A 12,417-nucleotide genomic window follows, 5' to 3' on the forward strand; every position below is an offset into this window, starting at 1 on the left:
TAGCATGCATATGTTCCTTTATGCTCTTTTAAATGCAATTATAATAACATCACGAAAGTAAAAGATCTTGGTTAAATCTGGGATTTGAGTTAACTCAGATCAAGTTTGGTATCAGAGCGATCTTTGCGTTGATGTGAAGTGCGAGCATGAAAAATGGAACATGAAACGGTGGAGGATGACAAAGTGATGAACGAGACCATGCTCAGAATTTCCCAAAAGGTGGAAATAATGTATGAAGCTCTACAAAAAGAGACAAAGGAAAAGCAATGAGTGCAGCTTCAGTTGCGAGCAATGGAAGAGGCCCTGGAAGAACTGAAACACAAAAACCAGAGTCTTCAAGCAGATAACGTTGAATTGAGGATGCTTCTACAAGAAGAGAAAGACGAGAAACAAAGGTTGCTACGACAGCTGCAAGCTAAGGACAAGGCCTTGGAAAACCTGCAGCGTGACACATGTGAGCTAAAAAGTAGTTCTTCGACTTCACGTATTTTTCTAGATGACGATTTCGTTATTTTTGAAAATCATACCACAGGAATTGGCTCCAAACTGTTGAAGAGAACAGGATATGAAGGAAAGGGCTTGGGTGTTAATGGCCAAGGTATTTTCAATCCCATCAAAGTAGAGGAATTTCCCGGTCAAGCGGGACTTGGGTATGTCGAGAAGGAAGTTGGGGAATGAGCCGAGACAACTAGCGAACCACCAAAAACAGATGATGAGAAGCCCTCATCAGTTCTTTCCAACTCGACAGTGGAGAGACCTTGATTTGCGGGCTTGGGATACACCGAAATAGAATGATCGAAGGTGTCAGATGCTTCCGAAACATTGTTGAAATCGTCAAGGAAAGAAAATGATGGGAACACATCCCCATCATCCCATGGCAATGCCCATTGCAGGGAAAGAGCTGACGTAAGATCTCATCGCCATAATGACACCAAAGATAGCAAGGAAAGGTATAGCCAGTCTCGATATTCGAACGTTCATTTCGATTATAATCATGTTTTTAATGATGAATGTAAAACATGGCATCGAAAAACATGTACCTTTTGTGAATTACATAACTATACATTTTCTAAGTGTTAGAAAAGAATAGCAACATAAAGAAGGATGAAGCGCGAAAGACCCTCTCAATAGCAGGCAAAGAAGAAGGTAAAGAAGATCTGGAGGAAAAATAATTATTGCAGTGATTGTAGTAGAAGTAGCCATCAAAGAGCTACGTGTTGGAGGCTCCATCGAGAGCATCGCCTTAAATACAAAACGTCAGTGCATGAACTAGATGAAACTGTTGTTCGATCAGCGAATGCGCCACAAGGAGGTGACCTGTTCACCTTGATAAGTGAGAAATGGTTCTTTTAAGAGTGATAGAATGTCACAGTATTATTTTTATTTCCAATCATGTGTTGCATTTTAAAATGTAAAAGTGATGATGTGTTTTCCATCACTTGTTAAGCAATAATGATGTCTGGTCTTAGTTTGTGTTGCATTTTAAACTGTGAAAGTAATGTTGTGTTTCCATTACTTGTCAAAGAAACAATAGTGTTTGGCCTCATTTTTGTAAATCATGTGTTGCAGTGATGATGTGTTTTCCATCACTTGTTGAAGCAACAATGATATGTTGCCCTTGTTTTCGTAGCTGGGTTATTGTTTCTATTTTGATGTAAACTTGACCACCGAGTATGTGTTATAAACTCATGCCAAGTATGCAATGCTTGGGTCATTAGTTGGTCTTGTAAATCAATCGTGTAATTTTCAAAATTGTACTACAGGTTTGTAGAGGTTGCAGGTGTCGTCTCATCGCTCATGGCTCCGAAGGACAAAGGTGAAGGAGAAGGAAGGGTGACATATAAGATAATTGTAAGTGTAGACAAGGTACAAATAAGTGGCATATTATTTTCATCCTTTTGGAGGACCAAAAGCTCCTCAGTGGGGAGGATTAATCCAGGTGGCTCCAGACACATGCAGAAGTCCAAGAGGACTCAGAAAGGGTCAAAATTCAAAGTGGTCAGAATGCTCCCAAACCAGCGCCAGATCGAAGTGCTTGTCGCCCTGATTCCAACAGTGTGAACGACACTCAAATCCAAACTCATATGAGGGAGAAAGACCCAGTCAAAGTTTTGGTCAAAGTTGGGTTGTGGGCGAGGTTTAAGTGTCCTACAATTTAACTGACCCTAGGGCATGAAAAACTAGCTCCTGAAAGCGGCCAAATTTGTTGGATACTTATTTTGTCTAATATCCCTTATATTAAACAAAATAAAAACAATGATTATTGTTATTAAAAAAATCAATATATATATATATATATAGGTGGTAGGCCATGATCCCCACCACCTCCATCGAACCCCAAAAACCATGTATCGAAATTGATATTAAAAATAAGGTTGGCGGCCATGACCCCGCTAAACCCCCAACCACCATACCACATAACGTATTAAATACGACGATGGGTGGGCCACCTCCGGTGGACCCGGCCCATGCCCCCACCCACTATACTATATACATTATAACAAATGAGGAGCTTGGTGGGAGTTGAACCCACGCCGGCCCCGCCCACGTGGCGGTCCCACATTACTCTGCCCATAAACGCGCCCAAAACATTAATACATAACCGTTTAAACACATATGTAAAACAAACCTCTGCCGATATTTAATCAACGGATACCACAAATGAAATCGCCCAAAAATAGTTTGCCAAAAAAAATGCAATTGTTAAGGGATTCGAACCCGTGACCCGCGGGATGGCCTAACGACATACGGTCAAGCGAACCAACCAATGCACCACATGGTTGGCTTTTGAAATCTCTACCACACCTGTTATTATAAACCCTCATTTTCTTAGTGAGCTAAGGAGAAGACAGAGCACAGAGTTCGAGACAATATTTTTTTAATTAATTGCAGGTGGAACCATGAGCGTGGAGAAGAGGCAAGCGGAACCATGATTGAGCCCAACTTTCAGGAGAGTGAAATTTTTCCAATGTCCAAATTGGACAAACTTTATGTTGATCCTACACCTCTCAGCAACACGAACGTGATGGTGCAGAAAAAATTTTGATCTGAGGAGCAAATATTCAAATGACCTGGAGGAGGGAATCTTTGAGGAATCTAGGGGGAATCTAAAAGATCCCTGTAGCCCCAGATTTTCACTTTGTCAGAATTCAGAAATTTGACAGTTGATTTTACACTATTCGATGCTGCGAATCTAATGGCGTAATCAGTTTTTCCATTTGATCATTCCATATTTAAGCTACTTTTCAAAGTGGAGTGCAGATGTCAGCATTCAATGTGCGAATAGTCATTTCCATGATATCAACACCACGAGCTTGATGGTACAGCCAGATCCAACAGTTTATCATCCTCTTCTTCAGATTACTCCTTGATGTTAGATATATGCAGTGTTAACATGTACTTCTTTGTCTCTTTGCTTTAGATGCATTATGTTGTATAGATCCCTGTTTGATGTTTGATGTGGGATCTTGTTTTGATCTTGATGTGAGATGTAATTATTGTCATGTTTTGATTGAGATCCCTTTGTCACCATGTTGATGGAATACTCATATGTTGCCATGTATGTTTGAATTGAGATCCCTTTGATGCCATGTTGGCGGTATGTTCATTATTAGCATATGTGAAATTATGTCATGCTGATAGGAGTCCTTTTGTGAATGAGAGTTCCTACAGTGGAACATCTCATGGAGCCACTCTTGCGTGAGGGCATATTCCTTGAATTATAGAGAAAACACATTCATGCACATCATCACTCTTTCCATCACTTAATGCAGTGATCAACACCATCTTGACACCAAGCCTAGAGACGTAGTCCCTCCTGGACGAAATCCGTTATCAACGTCTTGTGCTTTATGTTACTGATTCTTCTCATGTTCCTGCTTCTTAACAACATGCATATATCTTCCTTTATGCTCTTTTAAATGCAATTCTAATAACATCACAAAAGTAAAAGATCTTAGTTAAATATGAGATTTGAGTCAACTCAAATCAAATTTGGTATTAGAGTGGTCTTTGCGTGGATGTGAATTGCGAGCGTGAACAATGGAACGTGCAATGATGGAGGATGAAAAAGCGATGTACGAGACCATGCTCAGAATTTCCCAAAAGGTGGAAATAATATATGAAGCTCTACAAAAAGAGATAGAGGAAAAACAACGAGTGCAACTTCAGTTGCGAGCCACGAAAGAGGCCCTAGAAGAACTGAAGCACAACAACCAGAGTCTTCAAGTAGATAACACGGAATTTTGAACCCATTTTTTTTTCTCTTCTAAAGATAATTTTTGTTCCAATAAGTACTTCAAATTATCATGACCTATTTTTACTCTGGAGTGTCTTCTTATTAGGGATAGATGCCATTTATTAAGTGCATTCACTATGGCCACCGTTTTTTTCATATGTGTATATAAGTAAGTTCTTTCCTTTAAACTGGATAATTTCAAAGGCAAGGGATATTCCTTCTTGCATCATAAATTCACCAATGCCATGGCCTAAGGCATCCCACTCTATAACGAAGGTTTTGTGAAGTCAGGTGTTGCCAGGATGGGAGTTATACATATAACCTCTTTAAATTTTCACAATATTTGGTTGCTTATGAAGTCTAACAAAAAGCACGTGTCTTCAATAATATTGTTAGAGGTGTTGCTATTTGACCATAATTATTGACAAATTTGTGGTAATCTCATGTCAATCCTAAAATTCTTGTAATTCTCTTTAAGGTTTTGGGGATTTCCATTATATCATAGCTTTAATTTTGTTAAGGTCTAATTTGACACCCTCATGAGATACAATATGACCCAAAAATTTCATTTCTTCAACCCTAATGACACACTTGGAAGGATTTACATATAGTTGTTACTCTTCCAATAACGTAAAGAACCTGTCAACATGTTGTACATGCTCTTCCCAAGATTTACTATAGATTATTATGTCATCATAAACTACTACCACAAAATTTATAAGGAATGGTTTCAACATAGAATTCATCAAGATTTGAAATGTTGAAGGTGCATTAGTAAGTGTAAATTATAAATAAGAAAAATAAGAATTATAAATTAGATCCAAAAATTTATGGACCCTACAAGATGTTGGCAGACCAACCTACTCCCTTATTTTTTATCAAAAAAATAAAAATAATAAAGGGCCCCTTCCTAAAATTTTACTATTATTGCTTTTGTATTGGTTTGATTCCTGCATTCCTTCTTCTAATCGTCATTTTGAGTTTTATAACATTGATTCCTCTATGCATTGTAATGTAAGGATTTATTTTCCCTAATTGTTATGATTACTACCAATTAACATTTTCTCCCAACTACAAGCAAAATGTGTCAGTTTAAGGGTCGGTACAAAATCATAGATTTTGTTGCAACCCAAAATTGAGTTTATGATGCTAATGGGGTAATATTTTATGGAATATCATAGTGATTTCCTATGTTTATCCTTTATTTCAATGACATCTAATCTTTCTAATGTTTTATTTTTGGTCAGTGCTCCTAACCTAAGTGTATAGCCTATGACTAATGGTGTTCTATATTTATTTCTTCGATTAATATACATTAGTCATACCATATCTACCTCTAATATGCAACAATTAATGGTCCATTGGTTTTGACTTAAAATATATAATGATTTTGGTGATTTATTTATCATATTCACATTTATGGTTAGTAATGGTTTCGAGTACAATGTCATGTTAGTACGCCTAGTCAACCATTGACATGTAAGAATAATTCTCAAGTGTTAATATGTGGAAACGACAACTTTCATATGGCTTGACTATCACTTGTAAAATTTCCACTGTTCTGTGTTGTTACAATCACTTTAGCCCAATTCTCATCTTCAATTAGCAATCTTTCAAAAAAATTCAATCTTCCAATGCTTAATAGCAATTGTCGATAAAATAGTAAATGCAATGTACAGTGGAAGACAATCAAGAGAAATAACAAGAGAGACACCAAGTTTGGTCAAAGACTAGGGAAAAACTCCACAAGGGGGAAACCATTTCAAGTTCTTCTTCTTATTAGAATGTTATAAAATGTTAAGCAAAGAGAAAGTACAATGTTCCAATTCACCAATAAAAATTAAAATTCAACCCTTTGACTATCCAACAAAACTAACCAAACAATATCTAAGATATGAGCATCATAAACAAATATGATCAAAGTCAAAGTCTCCAAAAACTGATCCAAGTTTGCGGTCAATGGTCAAAGTATGCCATAAATGGTCAAATATATCTTAGTTCAGCCACAGAGACCTAGTGATCATTAGTGCGGCTCTAGCCCTTCATCTGCAAGAAGGACCCTGTCAACTGAGCATCTATAATTGAGTTTTCCTCAAACCAACCCTTTGGCAGTAGATTAGTTTCTTCTCCTCGCATGTGTGAGATTGAACCCTGCAATTTCAGACCTATATGAACTAGTTTGATACCTATACAAACCAATCCAAAGAAGAAAGAGAAAAATATGCTTGATGATGATTGTCCAAATGAGGTTGACTTGTCTTGTATTTATATGCTTCCAAGGTTACCCAATTTTTCTTTAAATCCAACCTTTACTTTTGTGCACATGTGGGTTTTCATATTAAAAAAACATTTTTCCTTAACCAAATTTAATTCTTCCAAGGGTAGGAGGGGTATTTCTTGATGTGGAAGGTTTTCCAAAGGAGGGAATTTGTCCTTGAGTTTACAAATTAACACTCCCTCTCAACTAGGGATAAATTATCGACTGCACCATATGTCCCATCTCAAATATCTTCTCATCGTTAAGTCAAATGTTGACACTGCTCATTTAAGCTCATCTATGCTCATCTCTATTGAACACTCTCAAATATAAAAGAAGAATAATTTGACATCATATGGGAGCTCAAGCTCCCACCCTCTATCCAAGGACAATAGGTAGGATATCAGTTACCGTGAGGTAAGGATCGCAAACTATCCTATTGACCTATGACAATAGGAAGGCTACCACTTACCATGATGTAAGGATCATAGACTATCCTATTGTATGCTTATCTTCCCAACTTAACCCTTAAGAGTTAGTGGTAGAACACCTACTTGCCATAACTTGAGCAAGATACTACTTACCATAAATGGAAAGGATCGTGCCTAACTTAAGTAGCCAACACCCATTGGCCATATGCGTGGGGAAAATAACCCCAACAAGCCCAGCTTATGGGTAGGATGCCAACTAGGGCTTACTCTGTCAACACCAAAGAGAGATAATAGGCAATATATGACTTACCAAGAGGTAAGGATCATAGACTATCCTATTGCTCGATAATAGGCAGGATATAAAAACTTACTAAGAGGTAAGGATCACAAAATATCCTATTGTCTAGAGTTCCCTCAATGCCAGGAGCTCTAAGGCTCAATTCTTCACACTGGGAGCTCATACAGGGCGGGAGAGCATAGCTCAGTGTCCTCAATCAACTGATACCCTTACTCAGGAGGGTCATATCCATCAGTCCAAGCTGCTCTCTGAAGACCAGGAACTTCACTTTCGGTAAAGCCTTGGTGAGTATATCCACTATCTACTCATCAATCGAAATTTGACGGAGTCTCATGGATCCTCTCGGCACCATGTCTCAAATGTAGCGATACTTGATCTCAATATGCTTAGACTTGTCATGAAATATAGGATTATCTGAAAATCAAATCCCACACTTTTTGCCATAGTATATCACAGTCGCATCCAAGACTTGCTTAAGCAACTCTCCAAAGATCTTCCTCAACCAAACTGCCTCACAGCTAGCCATGCTAGAAACAATATATTATTCCTCGATCATATTCAAAGCTATGGAATTTTGTTTCCTTCTCATCCAAGATATCATGGTGGACCCCAAAATAAATAAACATCTGGATGTTCTCTTCTTGTCAATAACTTTTCTAGTCTGGTCAACATCAACATAACCATGAAGTCATACATCTCTGACAATATATCTCATACCAAGGTTAATCATCCCATGCAAATGTATCAGAATGTGCTTGGCAACAACCTAGTGTGTATGAAGGGGCTCAGTCATGAATTGAGTCAAAGTGTTCATTGTAAAGCATATATCGGGATGGGTGTTCACAAGAACATCAATATCCCAATTAATTGTTGATACTCATAACAATTCAACAAATCAGGTCCAACAACATCTCCAAATAGCTTCTTGAAGTTCATCTCCATCGGTGTGGCAAGGGACTTACGTTATACCATTCCAAATTTTTCCAACAGCTTCACGACCTATTTTCATTAGGAAATGAAAATCTCTCCAGGTCTCTGCCATAGCTCTAGTCCCAAAAAGTAATGCATCATACCAATATCCTTCATTTCGAGCTCAGAGGCCAACGCCCTCTTACACTTGAGCATCAGGGGCTCACTACATGTCAAGAATAAATCATCAACATATACAACCAAAATCAGAGGCATAACTTGGACCACTTTGAAGTGGAGGTTTAGGTCAACACTGCTTCTCGAGGATCCAAGATTCCCTAGGTAACTATCAATGCGGGCACACTAGGATCTAGGGGCTTGCTTCAAACCATATAGTGTTTTCTTCAACTTGAAAACGTGAGTCGTCTTATCCTTCACTTCAAATCCTTGAGGTTGCTCAACATATACTTCTTCCTATAGTATTCCATGAAGAAATGGTGTCTTTAAATCCATCTAGTTAAGGGTCCATCCTTGAATAGCAACAAGGGAAACAATCGATATAATAGTAGTGTAACAGGAAACAAGAGAAAATATGTCATCATAGTCTTCTCCCTCTTTCTAGGAGAAACTTAGCCCATGAACCTTGCTTTTTACTTCTCAATGCTTCCATCAACTCCATGCTTGATCTTGTATAACCATTTTGATGTTATGACAAGCTTTCCTTTAAGCCTCGAAACAACATCCCATACATCATTATTCATAATTGATTCATTCTCTTCAGCCATTTCATCCTTTTGAACCTGTTCCTTCTCAACTTCTTCAAAAGTGGGAGGCTCAACCTAGATGGTAGTGCTCATAGTTGCAATGTATCCGTGGTATCAACATGGCTTATTTCTTTCTCTAAAGGTAATTTTGGAAAAGACATATCTATGAACACCCTGTAATATGTCATGAAGCCACAATGGTCTCTTCCTAGTAGGGGGATCACTTGGAGGAGTATCCAAGGTGTCCAGAGTCTCCATGGGATCATCAACAATATCCTTTTCATATTCTAGCACAAAAGGACCTACTAGTAGGTCCATGTCATCATCTCTCTTTTCAATAGGAGGAAGCAGAGGAAGATCCCTTGCTTTTCTAAGGGAAACATCTTCATCGAAAGTTACATCCCTGCTAAACTTGATCTTCCTTTGGCCAAATATATATATATATTTTAACTACTTTAGAATTTTCACAATATCCAACAAATGTACCTTTCTTTCTGGTGGCTTCCAACTTGTTCCTTTTGTCCTTTGGCACATGGAAATATATGGGGCAACCAACTATCCTAAGATGTCCAATGTCTGGCTTAACTCCTATGAAAACTTCTTCGGGAGTCTTGTTATCCATAGCTTGATGTGGAACTCTATTTTGTACATATATCATTGTATTTGTAGCTTCTCCCCAGAGGAACTTCGACAACTTTTGATCATGTAGAAAATCTTAGGAAACTTCCATGATGGACCTGTTCTTTCTTTCAATTACACCATTCTTCTTAGGATTATAACGTATGATATATTCCTTCTTTATTCCAACATTCTTGCTAAAATCAATGAACTCATTTGACGCATATTCTCCACCATTGTCGGAACTAAAGACTTTTTTTTTCTTCCCTGTTTGATTTTGTATTAGCGCCTTGAAGCCCTTGGACATATCAAAAGTATCATCCTTATGATTCAAGTAGTATATCCATGTATTCCATGAGAAATCATCAATAAAGATTATGTAATAGAGATTTCCACCAATAGAGTGCATAAGCATGGATTTTCATAAGTTAGAATGAATGAGTTGAAGAATATTCTTGCTAGAGGGGAATGGTCCCCTTGTGTTCTTTCCACTTGCACACCCTGGACATACTCCATCATGACTAGCTTGAACATAAGGCATCCCAAAGACTAACATCTTCAATTTTGGTAGGGCTTCATAATGTAGATGTGCCAACCTTCACTTTGTTTATTGGTGTTGTGGACCATTGCTAGAAAAGGTCTTCCATTAACTCTAGATCCCAAGGTAAAATCATCCCTTATGAGGGATTCCATAGGCCATGTGAGGAACTTTCCTTTGATTAAATCTAATCTCATCCATTTTCCTTTCAAAGAAGATATAGATACTAAGTTCTTCTTTCTTCCTAGAACATACATAACATAATGAAGAAGAATGGATTCACTAAAGTCCAAATGAAATTTGACAGAATCAAAACCCTTCACATGATGAGTAGAGTTATCTCCAAGGATGATTTTCAAATAAGTCTCCCTCTCAACCAAGTTAGAGAGGACATCCTTGTACCAATATAAATGTCCAGAAGCCTCACTATCGAACAACCATTTGTCATACGAATTTGAAGCAGAAGAACTAGAAAGAGTTGAAATAAGAATATATTCAGATTGACTAGCAACTGCATTATTTTCATACCTGGAGTTCCTTGACCTCTTTTGAGAATGATGTCCTTTTTTTTATCATTCGGAGTATCTCTTCTTCTTCTATCAACCCTTCTTCTTCTGTCATCTCCTCTTCTTTGATCATCACCTCTTCCTCTATTGCTTAACCTGTTGTTGTTGAAGCCATGATTGTTGTTGTAATTGGACCTTGGAGCATCTCTCTTCTTTGGGAAATCTCAGACATGGTGAAGATGCTTGTGGAAATTGTAGCATTCAATATCCCTTAATATTCTATTAGAGTCCTTTGATTCATGGGGGAGGTATTCTTGAACCATATGGTCTTCCTCTTCATTTTCTCTTTTTGTGTTGAGCAACAAATGGAGAGGGATCTCCTTCTTCATGATTTTGAATCCTTCCTTTGGAAATCATCCTGATCTTCTATTAAGTGCATTTACCAACGAGTTCATCAAATTTCAGGAAAAAAATTATCGTTTATTATAGTAGTAATGAAGGTTTCTAAAATAGGAGGAATACCTTAAAGAGACACTAGCAGTAGCTCCTTGTCAGATATTTGTTCACCAACAGATTGCAGTTGATCCCTTAGGAGGGATACTCTCATGATATAGGATTTCACAGATTCACCCTTATTCATCTTGATTTATTTTTGTTTATTTTTCAAGGAGAGGATGTGATTAAAGTTATTGACCTCATACATCCTGATCAACTTGTTATAAATATCCTTAGACTTCTTCAAGCTACAAACATAAACAAGAAAATGATCTTCCAAACCATCAATGAGAATTTTATTGGCTTTGAGCATACCTTTTTGGTACTTGGATTTGATAGTAGCATAAGCATTCATCAGAGGCTTAGCTTCCTTTCCTTGCACATATTCTGAAACATCGTTATTATATAGTATAACTTCCAACCTAATCTTCAAAGAAACAAAGTTAGATGAGTCACCCAACTTCTCATTATCCTTAAACAAAGAGGTAGACATCTTTTCCAAATCAAGTAGACTCCTTCAAATTATTTCAAAGATGATTTCTTTTGTCTCTTTGGGCTTGTATTTACCTTAGCTCTAATATCATGTCAATTTTCCATTGTTCAATGTTGTCACCATCACTTTAGCCCAATTCTTATATTCAATTAGCAATTTTTCAAAACAATTCAATCTTCTAATGATAATAATAGCAATTGTCGATAGAACAATAAATGCAATATAAAATATAAGTCAATCAAGAGAAATAACAAGAGAGACACCAAATTTGGTCAAATACCAGGGAAAAACCCCACAAGGGGGAAAAACCTTTCAAATTATTCTTCTTATTAGAGTGTCATAAAATGTTAAGGAAAGAGAGAGTACAATGTTCCAATTAACCAATCCAAATTCAATGAAAACATTTTGAATATCCAACAAAACCAACCAAACACATCCAAGATATTTTTCCAATAGGCAAATCTTATCAAAGTCAAAGTCTCAAAAAATTAATCCAAATTTGCGGTCAAATATTAAATCCTGCGGTCAATGGTCAAAGATATCTTAGGTCATAGCTCCAAGGACCTAGTGATCATAGCCCTTTAGCTGCAAATATCACCCTATCAACTGAGCGACTATAGCGAATTTTTCGTCGAACCAATCCTGTGGCTCCAAATTAATTTCTTCTTCTCGCACGTGTGAGCTCAGAACCTGCAATTTCGTACCGATATGAACCAATCCAAATAAGAGAGAGAAGAATATGCTTGATTATGATTGTCTAAATGAGGTTGAATAGTCTTTTATTTATATGCTTCCAAGGGTGCCCAATTTTTCTTTAAAGTCAACTTGTACTTTTATGCACATGTGGGTTTTCATATTAAAAATATAATTT

This window comes from Pinus tabuliformis, chromosome 8 (genome assembly GCF_031772625.1).
Source record: "Pinus tabuliformis cultivar Carrire ecotype Pingquan chromosome 8, CPIR1, whole genome shotgun sequence".
NCBI lineage: Eukaryota > Viridiplantae > Streptophyta > Pinopsida > Pinales > Pinaceae > Pinus > Pinus tabuliformis.